Genomic DNA, 18,031 nt, shown 5'->3' on the forward strand with positions numbered 1-18,031 from the left:
TGTCTGGGAAAAGTACGCCACCGGTACCTCTCTTCCATCCGGGAGTTGGTGCCCCAGGACAGCTCCAATGCCATAGGGTGAGGCGTCGCATGCTAGCACCACCGGCAGCCTCTCGTCGAAGTGTGCCAAGACCGAGTTTGAGACAAGCAAGTCCTTGACTGCCTGGAATGCGGCCTCCTGGCGCTGGCCCCACACCCAAGGGGCCCGCTTGTCCAGGAGTCTGTGTAGGGGCTCCGCTACCGCCGCCTTGTGGGGAAGGAAGGAATGGTAAAAGTTCAATAGTCCCAAGAAGGCCTGAAGTTCAGTCTTGCTCTTGGGCGCTGGGGCATCACAAATGGCCCGTACCTTGTCCCCAGTCGGGTGGACCCCTTCTGCGTCCACCATAAATCCCAGAAAGTCCACCTGAGGCACTCCTAGTAGACATTTTTCCCGCTTCACCTTGAGACCCGCCGTCTGGAAACGGTGCAGAACGGTGCGGAGGCGGTCCTCAAACTCCTCTGGTGTGGGGCCGGCAATCAACACATCATCGAAGAAGGGGGTGACGCCAGGAATCCCTTTAAGGAGAGAGTCCATTATATTCTGGAATATGCCTGGTGCCACGCTGACACCGAATTGCAGCCGCTTTACCCTGAACGCTCCTCTGTGCGTCACAATCGTCTGTGCCTCTGCTGTGGCCTCATCTACTGGCAGCTGTTGATATGCTTGGGCCAAGTCCAGCTTGCCAAAAATTTTCGACCCAGCCAGGGTGGCAAGGACATGGCTGACCACTGGCACTGGGTATGCGTGGGCCGTGAGGGCCTTGTTTATGGTACATTTGTAGTCTGCGCAGATGCGGACCGAACCATTAGGCTTGACGGGTGTGACGATTGGGGTTTCCCAGGGAGCATTAGGCACCGGCTCCAGCACTCCTTGCTCTACGAGTCGGTCCAATTCCTCGTCTATACGGGGTTTCAAGGCGAACGGGACCCGGCGGGCCTTGAGCCTGACCGGTCGTACTGCGGGGTCAAGCTGTAGCGCAATGGGGGGGCCCGTATACTGTCCCAATTTCCCATCGAAAACCCCTGGAAATTCCTTGCATATGGCGTCCACGTCCACTTGTAAGCTAGTGTGGTTCACCCCGGTGACAGCTAGCCCCAGTGGTCCAAACCATGCCAATCCCAGTAAGCTAATGTAGGGGCCCTTGACCACAAGCAAGTCCAGTTGCCGCGTCCGCCCTCGGTATTGCACCCTGAAGGTCCCCACCCCCATTGTGGGGACCTTACGTTTCTGGAAGTCCCGGAGGGTGAATGGGGCCGGCCTGAGTTTGGGACCCCCAGTGGGACACAGTTTCCTTAAGGTCCTTGCCGAGATTATGGATAGAGTTGAACCCGTGTCAAGCTCCATGCGGCATGGGGCCCCCTCTATCTGTACCTCTACATAAATTTTCTCTACGTTGGGGTGGGGCAACTGGTATACCTGGAAGTCCGTGAGCTCCGTCGAGTTGCCTTGGTGCGTTGGGCCCCGGGACCTGGGGCTCTTGGATTGGTCATCTGATGCCTGGTGTCGGGTGGGCCGAGCCCGACACACCCGGGCGATGTGTCCCGATTTTCTGCACTGCCTGCACTCTGCGTTGCGGAAACGGCAGGTCCTCCTCTCGTGACTCTCCCCGCAGCTTGCGCAGTTCCCTCCTTCTCGTCGAGGCAGCTGTGGTCTGTGCGCTGCTTGAGTGCGCTGCTGTACTCGGTGCACCTCCTCCCTGTCGGATCCTGAGTCGTCGGTGAGGTCTTCATGGTGGACCCTCGGTTGGGATGGCAGGCTCGGCCGTGCCTCTTGGGTCGACCTCTCGGCAGCTTCTGTTGCCAGGGCCTCCTCCAGAGCGACCTGGAACGTTAGGTCCTTCTTAGCGTAGAGGCGCCGTTGCAGCTTCTCATCCTTCAGGCCACCGACGAGGCGGTCACGAAGCATGTTCTCCAGCTCTGAGAAGTTGCAGAACCGGGCGGCTTGGCGGAGAGAGGTCACAAACCCAGTTATGGTTTCCCCAGGGGCTTGCCGCTTTGCGTAGAAGGCATTTCGACGAGCCACCACTGAGGGCTGCGGCGAAAAGTGCCCCTTCAGCTGTTCCATTATTGTTTTGTATGGAACAGTAGCGACGTCTTCAGGCGCAAGGAGAGCCCGGGCGATTTCAAACGTCTCCTCTCCGCAGACGCTGAAGAATATCGCCCTCTTCTTGGCGTCTTCTTCGTCGGTGACCCCTTTGGCTTCTAGGAGGAAGGTGAAACGGGAGGCGTACGCTTCCCAGTCTCCAGATGCTGGGTTGAATGGCGAGAAGCTGCTGTTGGCTGCCATTCTGAGTTCCTTGTGCCCCGGAGCTGAAGCCTGGATACACGGTGCGAGGCAGCGGTGCGGCAGTTGGCGGTGCTGCGGTGCTGTGTGTGGCAGTCAGCTCAGCGGGATCCCATCCTCGTCGCCAGTGAAATATACTCAGAGTCGCAAAGTGATTTCATGCTCTTTATTCAGCTCATAGTGGTGAGGAGGAATGAATAAATGTCCCCTCACAGTATCTGCTTTATATACATTATTTACACAATGGGCTGCACATGATTGGCTAATTCTGGAATTCTACTGTAAGCCAATCAGGTTGTGGATTCACTTCTATCTGGAGCAGGATTGGGTGGTTCCTGCCAACCAATCATACTGCTGCATTGTTCTAGGACCAATCAGACTGCTGCATTCTGAATCCTATTGTTCTAGGACCAATCAGACTGCTGCCTTTTGGATCCTATTGTTCTAGGACCAATCAGACTGCTACAGTTTGGATCCTATTCAACTCAGTACATAACAAGCTGGGACCGAACAACGGGAGCTCACCCCGTCGCGGGGATTCAAACCGCCAACCTTCTGATCGGCAAGTCCTAGGCTCTGTGGTTTAGACCACAGCCAAATTTGGGACTCACACAGGGTGCCATGGTACCCAAGTCTGCCACTGTCAGCTGTGTGCATGACATGTTCCATACTGTTACAAAAGTTGGGGTGCCTCCCCCTCTCTCTGTCAAGTGGGAATAAGAATCCATGGGGGTTCCAGGCACTCACCCGAAGCCTGTGTTCCTTTGGAGAATCAAAACACAGCGGAGACTGTCGTAGCTTTAAGAAATAAGGTTTATTCACCTATTTACATCTTCGGTCTGCATGGAAGGAGTCAAGATCTTACAGCATCAGATCTTACAGGGATGGGTGTGTGCAGGATTCCTGAATTTCAGGGAGTTGGGCTACATGACTCTCATCTAGATGACCCACACAGTTCTATGATTCTATGATTATTTCAGCCTTCTCCATCCTGATGCCCTCTAGATGTTTTGGACAACATTTCCCATCAGGGCATGATAACTGAAGCTGATGGGAGTTGCAACCTCAAAACCTCTGGAGGCACCAGGTGTGAAACAGCTGGATTGGTATATAAGGCCTTGCCAGTATTCCAGGCCTTCAGTTTGCACGATCTACAGACGCTTGCTGTATCGCCCCCCGCAATCCATTTTTCAAGCAGGCTTTAACATGTAGAGAACATCCCCACTTACAATATCAGATGAATTAACAAAACATTCTCTGCATAGATACATTTTTAATCATCCACATAAAGACTGCTTGGTGGGGAAGTTAGAAACTTGCGTAAGCCCCACCTGATTTTTCTAGACAGATATTCATTACCTGCCATATTTCTGAAACTCCAGTATGACTTTCAAACTCTTATAAGACAAACTCTTTTTGTTGGGGCTTGCATTTCCTCTTGGGGGATACAGATATATTTTATTCCTCTGTATCTTTATTTTCCAGACATTTTGGAATGCTGTGTTGTTTTTAAAAAAAGGTTCTTTTTGTAGTTGTTGGAAGATTGGTATCTATCCAAAGCTTTTAGGCAAAAATTTAAAAATAAAATAAAATCTAACAGCTTACTCAAAAGTAAATTCTACTGAGATCAACAGGATTTCTCTACTTAGTCACTAGAAGGTGTATGACTACTGCTTTTGCGTAAGACCGCTTTAAGTCGTTTGGTTGCCCCAATAATAAAAAAAGTTTTAATCTGTCATATGTTACTCAACTGCTCTGTCATATATTACTCAACATGTCTAACCCTGTTCCCTTTCACCTCCAAACGGCAGGATATGCAGGACTGATACCAAAACATGCTGTTGTGATCCATGACAGCCACGTGGTGGATTAGGGTTGCCAAGTTTTCAAACAGCTCCCGTAGCTTGATATGCAGCCACGAGCAGTTGGCAGATGTTTTTCCTCAATGCAATGGGAATACTCCGTAGAACTCCCCATATGAACCGACCCAGACCCTCTCCTCACCCAGTGGCATAGTGTGGGGGGTGCAGGGGGGCCCGGCCGCACCGGGCGCAACATCTGGGGGGGGCGCTCTCGCACTCGCAGCTCTCTGCCCCTACCTGGCTCACTCACTCTCTCTCACTGCAGTGCTGGCTGTGCGGATCCGATCCGAGCCGCTGGGTCGCCGCCCACTGTGGAGGGGGTGGGTGCCAGGCGTGCGGTGCGGAGAGAGAGCGAGGGACTATCTGGGGGAGGGACAGTGCAGCGGCCGCCCAGCGCAGCGCTGAGCGCGGGAGAGAACCACACCAGACCAGCCCAGGCAGCAGCAAGAAGGAGCTGGCAGCGGCGGCAGGTTAGGGGTTAGGGGGCGCAAATTACTTGCCTTGCCCCGGGTGCTGACAACCCACGCTACGCCGCTGTCCTCACCCGAGGCCCTTTTTCGTGAGAACGGGCCTTTTCTGCGGTGGCTCCCTGCTTGTGGAATGTTCTCCCCAGAGAATGTTCTCCCCTGGTGCTTTCGTTACATATATTTAGGCGCCTGGCAAAAACATTCTTGTTCTCCTAGGCCTTTGGCTAATTAAACAATCTATATAGCCTGTTAAACTGTGTGTGCGGAGGTAGTGTTTTGTTCATTATCATGGTATATATATATTGAGTGTGTTTATATTGTAAGCTGCCTTGTGATCCTCTGATGAAGTGCAGTATAGAAAATAATAATAATAATAATAATAATAATAATAATAATAATAATATATTTATACCCTGCCCATCTGGCTGGGTTTCCCCAGCCACTCTGGGTGGTTCCCAACAGAATATTAAAAACACAATGAAACAACAAACATTAAAAACTTCCCTATATAATAATAACAATAATAATAATAATAATTTATTATTTATACCCCACCCATCTGGCTGGGTTTCCCCAGCCACTCTGGGCGGCTTCCAACAAAACACTAAAATACAATAATCTATTAAACATTAAAAGCTTCCCTAAACAGGCTGCCTTTAGATGTCTTCTAAAAGTTTGGTAGTTATATTTTTCTCTTTGACATCTGGTGGGAGGGTGTTCCACAGGGTGGGTGCCACTACCGAGAAGGCCCTCTGCCTGGTTCCCTGTAACTTGGCTTCTTGCAGCGAGGGAACTGCCAGAAGGCCCTCGGCGCTGGACCTCAGTGTCCGGGCAGAACGATGGAGGTGGAGACTCTCCTTCAGGTATACAGGACCGAGGCCGTTTAGGGCTTTAAAGGTCAGCACCAACACTTTGAATTGTGCTCAGAAATGTACTGGGAGCCAGTGTAGGTCTTTCAAGACCGGTGTTATATGGTCTCGGCAGCCGCTCCCGGTCACCAGTCTAGCTGCCGCATTTTGGTAGGCTTGCTAATCATTTATTGTCTGTTTTCCTGTAGGGAAATAAGAAAACACTGGTGCTTTTGAATTGCTGGGCACTTTCATGGAACTCCTGTCTTTTTTTGGAAGGTCTCTGTTCTGTTCCACAAGAATGTGTCTTGCAGAAATGCAACAGGTGTATTCCCTCCAGCATGGAGACAGTGATGGAGATCCTTCTCCTTTTGAACTTCTGCCTTTATAAAAAATATTTACATACCACTATTCATAAAAAAATATCAGAGTGGTTTGCAACAGTGACACATAAAGTCATACAGTAAAAACCATATAAAATTTTAAAATCAGAGATCAGCTAACTACTGTATTGTTATAGCTCTGTGGTAGCAGAGTCTGGGAGTGCAAAGGCGCTCATAATTCTGGGAAATTGGTGAACGATACAAATTAATGAATGTCAGCATTTAGCTAATACTTGGGGTGTTGAAGGGAAAATACAGGCTGCAGCAATTCTCCTGAGCTGTGCCAAACACTGAGGAAATTCCTGGATTTAGCTTATGCAAACTAGCTTGGCTGGGCTAGTTAAGTGCAAGCCATTGTGAAACAATGGTCATTTATCAGCACATCAAAGAAGGATCCTTAGATCTGTGCAAAACAGGGATTGTCAGGGTTAAGGGGCAGGGGCATGGGGTCACACAGGTAAAATGTGTCCCTTGTAAAACAGAAAGATTTGGAGAAGGGGAGGAGCCAATTAGCAAAGGTTTGAGATGTAATGCTGTGAACTCTCTTCCTCCATGAACTGCCCTTCTCTGCACACATGCCAGCTTGTCAACATCCTTTTTAAATTGTGGTGCCCAGAACTGGACACAGTATTTCAGGTGTGGTCTGACCAAGGCAGAGTAGAGTAGTACTATTACGGTACTTCCCTTGATATGGACACTATGCTTCTGTTGATGCAGCCTAGAATAGCATTAGCTTTTTTGCTGCTGCATCACACGCTTTGTAACAGTATTATGGAAAGATGTGTTCTTAATTGCCCGAGTGAATAAAAAATGGTTTTCAGCAGGCACTTAAACACTGAAGCAGAAAGTGTTTGCTGAATCTCAATTGGTAGTGAATTCCAGAGAATTCAGCTGATGACACTAAAGTCTCAGTTTCTTGTTGCTGTCAATGGGCTTTGATAATTTGGGGTCCGACCAATGATGCTCCTGCAGTTAGGGGACAGGGGTGGTGCTGTAGTCTGAACCACTGAGCCTCTTGGGCTTGCTGATCGGAAGGTTGGTGGTTCGAATCCCTGCGACAGGGTGAGCTCCCGTTGCTCTGTCCCAGCTCTTGCGAACCCAGCAATTTGAAAGCATACCAGTGCAAGTAGATAAATAGATACCGCTGTGGTGGGAAGGTAAACGGCATTTTCGTGCACTCTGGCACTTGTCATGGTCCTTCATGCACCAGAAGTGGTTTAGTCCTGCTGGCCACATGACCTGGAAAGCTGTCTGTGGACAAACACTGGATCCCCCGGCCTGAAAGCGAGATGAGCACTGCAACCCCATAGTCGCCTTTGACTGTGACTGGACTTTACCGTCCAGGGGTCATTTACCTTTTACCGCTCCTGTAGATGATCTCAGAGATCTAGCTGGGATATGAGGGTTCAAGCATTCTGATCTGGAAACCTTGAACCACAGTCGATTGCCAAATTCTCCTGCGCTGTATCTTGTTTCAGAGAACTGAACTGTATCAAAGGATAGGACACCCGCCACCCCCTTTAAAAAGCAGTTTGCTAACAACCACACTGAAAGCTTCAAACTTCCTGCCTTGTGAACCTCAGTCATCTCTGTAATATTTTTTACGGTATTTCCTTTGCCTCCATATTTAACATATTAGCCACATGTGGTCAACTGAACCCAGATGTGGTATATCACATCCTTGAGAGTGAAACAAAAATTAAACAACTGTCAAATCTCTAACATGGTCATGCGATTTCAGTACTCATTCCTTAGGAAGAACTTCCTGACAGTAAGAGCTGTTCGACATTGGAATTTGCTGCCAAGGAGTGTGGTGGAGTCTCCTTCTTTGGAGGTCTTTAAGCAGAGGCTTGACAACCATATGTCAGGAGTGCTCTGATGGTGTTTCCTGCTTGCCAGGGGGTTGGACTCGATGGCCCTTGTGGTCTCTTCCAACTCTATGATTCTATGATTCCTGTGCAGTTGCTGCCATAATGCAGTATCTATGTACATGAGGGGTGAAAAGTCTCTGTCTCACCTCAGCAAGGAGGCCCTTGGCAATTCATTGGGCTCCAGGCTGCCTGAACGCCATACATTTAAAGCACATTACTTTCCCCCAAAGAATCCTGGGAACTGCAGTTTACCCCACACAGTGCTAAAATTGCCAGCACCCTTAACAAACTACACTTCCCAGGATTCCTTGGGATGCGTGTATCACACACTTTAAAAGTATGGTATGTATGCAGCCTCAACCCATCATGTGGCGATAATAGCAAAGATTTACCTTACAGGTAGGAATGGGAGTATCTATTCATTTTGGATTTTCTGTTTCCCGCTCCCCCCCACCCCAATCTTAGCTTCACATTTCAATATCAGTTTGCATTAAAACAAAAACTAAAACCAGTCCTGAGGGAAATTCACCAACATTTCAGTGTGAATTCAATCCTAATGTGCATATGTCTGCATGAAATTCCCCCTAATGTACACACCTTTTTGCAAAGCAATGCTCCCTGATGTAATGCATTTATGTGTGCTATTTTCACTGATAGATAAACACGAATTCACTGGAGAACTGCATTGCAAAACTTTGAGGAAATGCGAATTTTCGAAAGATGGCTGTGTTTTGGCTTGTTTTATAGGCTTGTAATAAGAGTTATTGAGATAATATGCGTGAAACACTTCCAGAACTGCTGCCCTACTCATGGAACCGCTGGTTTGTTTGTTTGTTTGTTTAATACCCCACCTTTTCTCTGAGGAGTTCAAGGTGGTGTACAATCCCCACAAAGTGGTCCAATCCCCACAACAACCTTGTGAGGTAGGTTAGGCTAAGAGGCAGAGACAGGCTCAAGGTCGCCTGGTCAATTTCATGGAGATATGAACCCTGGAGATTTGAACACCTGGAGATTTGAACCATAGTCCAACTTTCTACAGCAATGCACCACACTGGTGATCCAGCAAAAGCAAGCACTAATGGAAGAGGAGGAGGAGCAAGGTTCTCTGATTTCCTCTTCCCACTGCACCCCCATGCCACTTCCCACATTGTCTTAACCCAATCCTAGGGTATAGACTTTCAGGGAGCGCAGAGGCACAGAGGACCGCAATGGAAAGGGGGACTGAAGGAAACTGTTTCTCCTCTTTATGTTAGTGCACAGTCCTTTGACCTTGGGCCCCAAGACGCTGTTGGACCATAACTCTCATCGTCCCTGGCCATTGGCTAATCTGGCTGTGGAAGACGGGAGTTGTAGTCTTAACAACATCTGGGCATCCAAAATTGAAGAACTGTGCACTAGCTGATGCTCCAGCTGGATCAAAAGCCATTCTGCGAATGGCACAGCAGTGCTGGATTTCACCCAGGGAATGTTTATTGTTGCCAGAAATTGAAACCAGGCTTGGAAAAAAATAGCACCAAATCCTTTCTGACTACTCACCTTCTCATTCTGTTGTCGGTCAGGAAAAATGGTTTCGAAGGGTCCAAAAGAATGGAATTTTAAAAGGAGAGTGTTCAAATCAGTGTTACACCCAGAGAGTGCAATACAGAGATGTCCCATTTATATTTTATTATACTTTATATTTTTCAAATTTCTATACCGCTTTATATTTTTTTAAAAAATCTCAAAGCGGCTTACAGCATATTAAATCAATAAAACATAGATAAAACAATCTGAAGAAAGTAGAGTACACAGTCAAAGCAACATAACAGAAAACTAAAATATTATCTTAAAGATTTCAAAATAAAACATTTCAAAGGAGGTCAACTACAGAATACATATTTACGTAACATAGTAGGACTGGTGAGTGTGGGCCCTGCCCCCTAGGCCAGGTGAAAAGGGCCTTGCAGGGAGCGGCCTTCACGCCCCACAGCTGGGCAATGTTCATAGATGTCAACCTTCCCTTTATTCGCGGGAAATTCCCTTATTCCAGCGCCGTTTCCCATTGCTTCCCGCTGCTATCCCGGATTGTTAGATATCCTGTAGACTGTCCCCGGGACAGGTGAGGCTGCTGATCCCTTATTTTCAAGGCTGCTGATCCCTTATTTTCAAATCTGAAAGTTGACCGCTATGCAATGTTCCTCCAGTCTCCATTTACCTGGACTGTGAATGCTGGTAAAGCAAAATTAAAACCTATTGTTTCCAGTTGCTCATTGTGTCTCTGAGATCAATAAGGAGCAGAGTCAAGGTGGCGTGCAAATTCGTGAGAGTGTCAGGAAATGGAGAGGCACTCGTTCAACAGCTGGTCTCCCCTCCTTCCTGGAACTGATCTTCTTCACATCCTGGCTCAATGCAGTTTCCTTTTCGAGTGAGGACTGGCAGAACAATCCCCAGATTTTGCAGGTTCAGGGAAGAGCCAGCCAGCATTTTTGTTGTGTGTCCAGGAACGGGAGAGGATGATGCAAACATCAGTTCCTCTAGGAGTTCACACCAGGGCGACAAGCTGCAGGGTGTGTGGGGAGCTAAAGGTATAAGAAGATAAGAGCCGTGCTGGATCAGGCTAGTGGACTATCTAGGGCCGCATCCTAACCTCATAGTAGCCAACCAGATTCCCGTGGGAAGCCCACAAGGTGGACATGAGTGCAATAGCATTCTGCTCAGCAGCTGGCATTCAGTGGAATGGTGGAGGCAGGGTTACTCCAAGAGTAGACCGTATGGTGCCTTCTAGATGTTGGTTGACTACAACTCCCAACATCCCTGATTATTGTCCATGCCTGATGGGAGTTGGAGTCCAACAACATCACAATAGCTACCCTCGGGTTGCTCCATTATGATGCTGTTTTAGGGATATTTTCTATCTTTCATCAGATGAAAACAAGTGCAAGAGAAGCTCAGAGGTACTTTTTCCTATGGCCAAAGTAGAGTGGTACCTCGGGTTACATACGCTTCAGGTTACAGACTCCGCTAACCCAGAAATAGTATCTCAGGTTAAGAACTTTGCTTCAGGATGAGAACAGAAATCGTGCTCCGGTGCCGCGGCGGCAGCAGCAGGCCCCATTAGCTAAAGTGGTGCTTCAGGTTAAGAACAGTCTCAGGTTAAGAACAGACCTCCGGAACCAATTAAGTACTTAACCTGAGGTACCACTGTAGCCAATTTGGTTTTATGGGTAGCATTAGTCTCTGATCTCAAAAACCTGGGTTCAAACTATCCCCTATTTGTGTACCCATTGGATGGCTTTCATGAAGACACCATCTCCCAGTTTCAGAGCCTGTGAAAGATAGCAGTAATTTTTTAAAAAAGATCTCAAACCTCAGCCATTTTCATCAGGATAAACCTGGCAATGATCACAAGGAACTCAGGACATGAAAGCGGCAATAAAAGTGATGGATTGTAAATAACTATAAATGATAAATAAACTCTGACATACCAGATAACACCAGGGTGCAGTGAGGGCAAATGATAAGTGATGCTTGGCTCATCACTTAAGTTACAAAAACAATGTGTATAAAAGCAGATTTTGAAATCTGTAAAACACAGGAAATGAGTCACTGAGGCTAGTCCTCATGTAATCATTTGATGTACTCAGGCTACAGATAATTCCTTTCAAAGTGTTCTGCTATATGGAAGTGGTTTTCAAACTCTATTCTCAAGAACCCTGAAAGTTCTCAGAAGCTTTGATGGGTTCTCAGTTAATGGTGGACAGCTTGCAAACCATTTTTCTGCAAAGAAAAAGCCACATTTATGTTTCTTGCATTTATAATTCAAGGTGGCAGACACAGTCCTCCGCACAATAACTATGTAGATAGGTTAGGCTGGGAGTAGATGACTGGCCCATGGCCACCCAAAATGCTCCATTGTTGAGTGGTGATTTGAACTTTGGGCTCCCCGGACTGGATCTGATGTTCTGACCACTACATCACATAGGCAGATGACACAGAATCATAGAATTGCAGATTTGACCTAAGTCAGAGGTAACCAACATGGTCTTCTCCAGATGTTATTTAACTACAGCTCCCATCATCCCTGACCATTGACCATGATGGCTGGGGCTGATGGGAGTTGAAGTCCAACATCTCTAGGGCATCATGTTGACAACCCAATTTAAGTTCTGCTTGCCTCCATTCTAGGCTAAATTCTCAGCAGACTGCTATTGACTTCCTAAAGATGTGGGAGATCCTTCTGCTTCCTCCCCATGTGACTGTGCCCTCAGGTGTGGATTTCCTTGGATGTCTTCTCCAATTTAGGACAGAAGAAGCTTCCCTTTACTGAGTCAGATCACTGGTCCATCTAGCCAAGTACAGTTGACCCTGACTGGTAGCAGGAGTTTAGAGTTTCAGGCTGGAGTCTATTTTAGTCCCACCTGAAGATACCAGGAATTGAGCCTCCTTATATCTTTGCTCTTTAGCATAGCAGATCTGGATGGGCAGACCTTAGCCACACATCAGCTGTTTAAAATCATTTTTCTCCTTGGACCACCCAAAGAAAGTTTCTGGCAACCCAAACACTTGCTCCAAGCATTCTAAGGGCTCATGGATCCATTGGAAACTGTATGTTTCTTGCTTAAATGGCTGCTTTTGCTCATAAGGCGACATCGGGGAAAACAGAAATGATGTGTTTGATCTCACAAGATTGGAATGGTGTTGCGATTGAATCTAACAAGCGCATTGTTTAAAATTCTGTGTGAAGTCTTACGGTGTGCCTCCCCACTCCTTTTTCTTTTTTACTGTCAATTCAGTTTGGGGAAAGAATTTTGTTAGAAGTGTCAAGGAAATGACGGATGTTAAAGATATTGACTCTGCTAGCTTATCACCGGTGCAACTGCTGCTCAATTCTTCTTGTGTTTTATCATGTACGAACAAGAAAGATCTTAATTCAAAGAGCGGAGGAGGTTTAACAAGGGTAAAAAAAATTTAAAATGTAAAATTAAATTAAACAATTAATCCGTAAAGCAATATATTTGTCCAAAATAATCCATTGGTGACATTCATCTTAGACTGTCGGGATCTTCTTGAGTTATGTCTCAATGTTCGGACATTGAAGCAGATGAAATTCTGCTAAGAAGTACCTGCCTTTTCATGGAAGCCAAGAAGCTTTGAAAGACGGATTTGCAAAACTTGCAAGAGTATCATGTAAAAGATGAGCTTCCCTCCCCTTTGGAAATTGTTTTGGCATTCAGAGGCACTGGCTGTCATCCATTACCTTCAGAAAGGTACATTGCTCTTAAGAGACAGTACAGCTGGCCATTGTGGAGGCCTTAGGATATGTTACGGGTTGCAAGTCATTTTGTAGACCTCTGGCCGTTGACTCCATTTGAACAGGGGCCATATTTTCTCCCCCTCTTCCTCTAAATGTATTTTATTAGTTTTTAACAGTAACATCACAAACGCAACTGAGAAAACAAAACAAGTACAGATTATTGGATTGTCAAGTGCTGAGCAAATGCTGGGATAGCTCAGTCAGTAGAGCACAGGACTCTTAATCTCAGGGTCATAGGTTGGAGCCCCAAGTTGGGCAAAAGATTCCTGCATTGCAGTGGGTTGGACTAGATGACCCTCGGGGTCCCTTCCAACTCAACAATTCTTTGATTCTAAGAAGAGCCGACAGCATGTGCTTCACCTACTGATTTGCTGTTGAAAAAAAATAGCCCCTCACCAGCCGTAAGGCCATTTATGCTTCTATCTCCCAACCTAATGGAGGTTTTCATTGAACTCCTCCTTCTGGCTGCTCACTACTCTTCCTCTTCATCTTCCTGGCTTGAGTACAGGAGCGAGCAGTTTGTTGTAGCTCGCTGGCAAGAGCCTCAACTTGCAGTTCACACTGGGTGGGAAGAGGTTAAAGAGCCCTTTGGCTGTGCTGCAGCATGCAACAGATATGGTTGAGATCAGGGCCAACCGAAGGCCTATTCCTGCTTGGTGTCAGCATAGTGATACAAACAGGGCAGTGTTGCTCTCCCAGATTCCCAGTGTCACTGCTGGTAACTGAGAGGGTGAAGGACAAAATGCAGGGAGCTCAGTGCAGTGTGGCCACGGTGTCAGATTGGTTCTGCTGCTACACTTGCACCGCACTGATCTCCCACTGCCTCCTCAAACCTTAACATTCTCTTTTGGGAAGCCATGATAGTTAAGGTGTTCACCTGATATATGTTGAGTAGGTATGCTGCATGAGATTAGTAGCTTGAGCCTGAATTTGGTGATTTGGAAGTATGTGCCATTCTGTCGAATAGGATTTGCTTCCTGGTAGGCATGCGGGACGCTTGAGGTAGGCTTGAGGGACGTAGGTGGTGCTGTGGGTTAAACCACAGAGCCTAGGACTTGCCGGTCAGAAGGTCGGCGGTTCGAATCCCCGCGACGGGGTGAGCTCCCGTTGCTCGGTCCCTGCTCCTGCCAACCTAGCAGTTTGAAAGCACGTCAAAGTGCAAGTAGATAAATAGGTACCACTCCGGCGGGAAGGTAAACGGCATTTCCGTGCACTGCTCTGGTTCACCAGAAGCGGCTTAGTCATGCTGGCCACATGACCCGGAAGCTGTACACCGGCTCCTTCGGCCAATAAAGCGAGATGAGCGCCGCAACCCCAGAGTTGGTCATGACTGGACCTAACAGTCAGGGGTCCCTTTACCTTTACCTTAGGCATGCTTAGGACTGCAGCCTCAGATGAAGTTCTTGAGCTTGCTTACACAGAAGCAAGTCCCATCACAATCAGGATGTCTCATTATCAAGTTTTTTAAAATTCAGACTGGGGTACCAAAGCAATAGCTGAATCCCATTGTGCTGAAATTTGACAGGTGGTGGAGGGAAAGGTGCAATAAACTATCACATTCAGCTGATTTTTTGCATCACAGAACATCTGCTGCACGCTCAAGTCACCAAGAGCCATCTAACATGAAGCAATGCCACATTTTTCTTCCATTCCAGAACAGCTGTATTTCTTGACATGACTTGTTGCTTGCCTACATATGTGCAGGGAATTTTAACCGAGGGCTGTTCTCTTAGTGGGCGCTGAATGGCTAAAACAAATGTGATAATAAGACTAACAACAGATGTTGGGGAGTGGAACTGAAGCACTCAACAGTGGACCTTGGCTGCAATCTTACTCCTGGAAAAAGGATTAAAGAAGACTGTCATCTTCCTCTACTTACGAGGGATACAGTGGTGGTGGGAGGCTGTATAATTGAAGAATTATGCCTCAGTGGTGCACGGTCACCCCTTTTTCCTCTTCATCAAAATAGTGGTTTGGATAACAATGAATTGGCAGCTACCAGAATGGCAACACTTTCCATTTCTAACATGCAGCGGGCGATGTATGTCACATCCCCCAAAATGGAGGATGAAAGCAAGGACAAAAAACCCACCTTCTCCAAGTTAGAAGGATGTGTATCTGTAATAATATTACAGTGGTACCTTGGTTCTCAAACTTAATCCACTCCGGAAGTCCGTTCCAAAACCAAAGCATTCTAAAACCAAGGTGCGCTTTCCCATAGAAAGTAATGCAAAATGGATTAATCCATTCCAGACTTTTAATAACAACCTCCCAAACAGCAATTTAACATAATTTTTACTACCGAACGAGACCACTGATCCATAAAATGAAAGCAATAAACAATGTACTGCAGTCACACAATCAATCAGTAGCTGAACTGGGTTCCACACAGTCTCACACACACACACACAAAAAGAAAAATGCAAAATAAATAGCAAAAACAGAACACACAAAATGGAAGTGTGGCACTCAAAACGGAAGCTTAACACTCAAAACGGAGCATGTTCAGCTTCCAAAAAAGTTCACAAACCGGAACACTTACTTTTGGGTTTGCAGTGTTTGGGTTCCACATTGTTTGAGAACCAAGGCGTTTGAGAACCAAGGTACCACTGCAGTAGTAGTAGTAGTAATAATAATAATACTTATATTATTTATACCCTGGGTGGCTTACAACACATATAAAAACAGTAAAACACCAAACATTAAAAACTTCCTGATACAGGGCTGCCTTCAGATGTCTTCTAAAAGTTGTGTAGTTCTTTATCTCCTTGACATCTGATGGGAGGGCGTTCTACAGGGAGGGTGCCACTGCTGAGAAAGCCCTACTGAGATCCCCCCCCAAAAAAAAAATGATGAAGAGGAAAAGGACTTTGACATTATGCACAGATGCAGAGGTCTGTGTTGCGCACTCTTGAAAATAGCACTTAAAAAAGCAACCAAAAACCTGACAATCTCATGAGTAAAATAAGATGGTGGGATTTTTATTATTTGAACTTATTGGCCACTTCTTAACTAAAAGTTCTCCAAGGTCCCGGACAGCATTTCCTTCAAATGCCACACCCACATGCTTGAGGTCAGAGGTCAAAAGTGTGGCTCATGGGATTGTTGAGTTGGAATTGGCCCCCCAGGATGGTGGGGTGTCAAACGATTTCTGCCACATCAAAGCCATTCCCATCAATACCACATGGCAGATTTACATGACACTACCAGAGGAAGTACAGTCATACCTCAGGTTACAGACGCTTGAGGTTACGTTTTTTCGGGCCGCCGAAACCCGGAAGTACTGGAACGGGTTACTTCTGGGTTTCGGTGGTAGCGCATGTGCAGAAGTGCCAAATCGCAACCCACGCGTGCGCAGATGCACCGCTGCAGGTTGCGAACTTGCATCTCGCACGGATCACGTTTGAAACCCAAGCGTCCACTGTACAGGGAAATAAGTAAAAAAATGTTGCCATAAATGGAGTCTGGAAAAATCCCCAGAATAAGGGGTCTGAAATTACACAAGGATCTGTGTGTGTGTGTGTGTGTGTGTGTGTGTGTGTGTGTGTGATGAGCACCACAAGCAACCACAGGGGTTGGTGTAGGAAATACTTGTGTGCTTTTACACACTCTTAGCTTTTTACAGCAGCAGTGTGATGGGGACAAAATACAATGGCAAATATTAAAAGAGGGACTGTAATGCAACGGCAGAGCATTTGCTTGGCAAGTTCTCAGGACTTTCTATCCTAGGCAGTTCTAATTACAGCGCCTCTGACATTTTTTGCTTGGAAATGAGCTGGAGTTGAATTGACAGTTTGTTGACAGTACTAGGCTATGGCTTACCACTGGTTCCCCCCCACTCCCTGCCTCAATATATGTGTTGAGGGGTCTATACTGGCTAGAAATTAGCTTCTGGGCCCAAGTCAAAGTTCTGGCTTCTAACTTTAGAGCCAGGAAAAAAAGAGAGAAGCAAGCCTTTGCTTAGGACTCAGTTCAACAATCAATTGTGCTTAGACAATTGGACTAGGCCCAGCAAGACACAGGTTCAATCCTCAGTCTCCCACAAAACTGCCTGGGTGATCTTAGGCTGACACTCTCACCTCTGTCTAATGTGCCCCGCAGGGCTGTTTTGAGCATCAAAAGCTTGGAGGGAGAACCACATATGAGACCCTGAGCATTTTTTTATATGATCGCCATTGTTTACAATCACGCTTTTGATACAAAGGTTTCACAAGAAACACAAAACCTGCATTGATATAAATGCAGGCCTCTACTGGTCCCCACTGTCTGGTATCTCAAGGGTATATATGGTTGCTCTCCATGAAGATCTCCACCACTTACCCACCCATAGTTGTGTGGCCTTCCTACCTCCCCAAGTATCAGCCTTGGATAGTGTGAAAAGTGCCCAGCCCAGCCATGGTGCTGTGTCTGTCTCGTCTGCTAAATTAAATAGCATCTGTGTTTAGATTTGACTTTGCACGGATGTTTTAATTGAGTGGCATCCTTTGGGACAGAATGAGCCAGGTACATATCAATAACAATAGCGCTTAACGTTTGCGCAGAGCTTACAAGGGTTCAAATATACATTCCCTCATATTCCTCTGGAGCCATCTCTCCCATTTCCATCTCTTAGGAACATCCCTTCCTTGAAGTAAGGCATTATGGGTGAGGTGGTGCTAGACTGGGCCTGTTGCTGCCACCAGAGTACAGTAGCAACCACTGTTTCAAGTTTCACAGCAGCAGGGCCAAGCTCTGACAAAGGGCTGGGGTGTCCTTTCTGTTGCCTAGAGTCTTAGGCAACAACTGCCGGTCTTGTAGCTGGTCGACTGGCTATGGCAACACGGCTAGACAGTTGGTCAGCCAGCCAGGTGATGGCATGGTGTACAGTGGTACCTCGGGTTACATACACTTCAGGTTACGGACTCCGCTAACCCAGAAATAGTACCTCGGGTTAAGACCTTTGCTTCAGGATGAGAACAGAAACTGGGTTCCGGCGGCGCAGCGGC

The sequence above is a fragment of the Podarcis pityusensis genome (genome assembly GCF_964106645.2).
Source record: "Podarcis pityusensis genome assembly, chromosome: 9".
Classification (NCBI taxonomy): Eukaryota; Metazoa; Chordata; class Lepidosauria; order Squamata; family Lacertidae; genus Podarcis; species Podarcis pityusensis.